General features: G+C 47.0%; 1 protein-coding gene across 2 annotated transcripts in view; it reads left to right on the forward strand.

The window, feature by feature from the left end:
• The first annotated feature begins 696 nt into the window (after positions 1–696).
• pde6hb (phosphodiesterase 6H, cGMP-specific, cone, gamma, paralog b) overlaps positions 697–1,975 on the forward strand; it is a 3,475-nt gene continuing 2,196 nt past the window's right edge. The window contains exon 1 of one of the 2 annotated variants that reach the window (XR_012398193.1): positions 697–754. The gene's annotated coding sequence lies outside the window, so the exon portion shown is untranslated. 2 annotated transcript variants of the gene reach the window in all.

The following is a 1,975-nucleotide window of genomic DNA, read 5'->3' on the forward strand; positions in this document are numbered from 1 at the left end:
TTACTGCATTTCTGATGCGCATACAACAATGAAGGATGAAAAGAAGATGAGCAAACCATGATTGTAGTGTGTGTGTGTGTGTGTGTGTGTGTGTGTGTGTGTGTGTGTGTGTGTGTGAGAGAGAGAAATACTGCTGCTTCTCACATGTTCTGGAAACGAGACGCAAACTTTAAGATTACAGTGTCATGACCCCCCACACACACACACACACACACACACACACACACACACACACACACACACACACACACACACTGCTCTTCTACATCTACACACTCCTCCATCCCGCCTGATTTACATTTACATTTAGTCATTTAGCAGATGCTTTTCTCCAAAGCGACTTACAAATGAGGACAAGGAAGCAACTTACACACCTATAAGAGCAGCAGTGGAGAAGTGCTGTAGGCCAGTGTCAGGTCTGTACTGGTCTGCACTATATAGGCCTGATCATCAGCCCCTCTCCTCAAAACACCAACATACACTGATACTGCTATACCCGAGAGGACATTCATTATTCAGCCAGAATCTACAGAACACAACACACACACACACACACACACACACACACACACACACACACTGCTGATCAACTAAGCAGCATTAAGTGCATTAGTGTTACCCAAATGAGAGATTGATTGACAGGTGTGGGCGGAGCTTCAGAGAGCCTATAAGAGGCCGGAGGGGACACACACTCTCACTCCACACGCTGCTCGACGGACGGACACACACACACCGCTGACCACCGCCAACACAGGTAAAACCCTGCCTTTACTCTGCTTCAGTAGATCAACCAGCAGACCACACACACACCATACCACACACACACACCACACACACACAAACACTTTACACACACAGGGTTTTTCAGGATTCTGTTCTGCGCTGCTGTGTGTTTATAGGCAATATATAGGCAATATAGTGTATAGGCAGTATAGTGTATAGGCAGTATAGTGTATAGGCAGTATAGTGTATAGGCAGTATAGTGTATAGGCAGTATAGTGTATAGGCAGTATAGTGTATAGGCAGTATAGTGTATAGGCAGTATAGTGTATAGGCAGTATAGTGTATAGGCAGTATAGTGTATAGGCAGTATAGTGTATAGGCAGTATAGTGTATAGGCAGTATAGTGTATAGGCAGTATAGTGTATAGGCAGCATAGTGTATAGGCAGTATAGTGTATAGGCAGTATAGTGTATAGGCAGTATAGTGTATAGGCAGTATAGTGTATAGGCAGTATAGTGTATAGGCAGTATAGTGTATAGGCAGTATAGTGTATAGGCAGTATAGTGTATAGGCAGTGGACAGTGAAGCTGGATGTGGTTTGCTGTGGAGTGTCAGCAGGTCTCGGGTTCCTAACAGCAGAACCTTGCGCTTATATAGAGACTTCATCATATATGAGCTGAGTTCCAGCACCAGTGGACCCTGTGTGTGTGTGTGTGTGTGTGTGTGTGTGTGTGTGTGTGTGTGTGTGTGTGTGTGTGTGTGGTGTTTTACTGTCTTGAGCGCAGGCGTGTGACGGCTGATGCTGTAATCCGGCCGGATGAAGCAGATCTCTTAAGTTGATCACAGTAATGAGATTAACGCTCCTAAAGAGGAAACGTGGGAGCGGGGTTAGAGGAGGATTACAGCATAATCTGATGGACGTCTGACCTGCGGGAACAACACACACACACACACGCGTGCGCGGGTCTGTTAGCATCACAGTTGGTCATGTCTTCAGTACTCTGCAGGAGTGTGACAGTAGTTCTGGTGGTGCCGCAGCGTCAGTAGAGCAGCGCAGCAGCACACAGCAGGCAGAAGCAGAGCTGCCGTCTGGGTCATCTGGGGGAATTGACCCAGCAGAGTGTGATTCTGGATTACAGCGATGTTGGTCACTTGTGTTTGAGAATGTAACCCATACCGACCCCTGACCCAGCCCTCCCTGTACATCAATCCCAGAGTCAGAGGGGGCGATGGTCCACTTCAGTGTGCTGAT

Source organism: Danio rerio, chromosome 3 (assembly GCF_049306965.1).
Source record: "Danio rerio strain Tuebingen ecotype United States chromosome 3, GRCz12tu, whole genome shotgun sequence".
Lineage (NCBI taxonomy): Eukaryota > Metazoa > Chordata > Actinopteri > Cypriniformes > Danionidae > Danio > Danio rerio.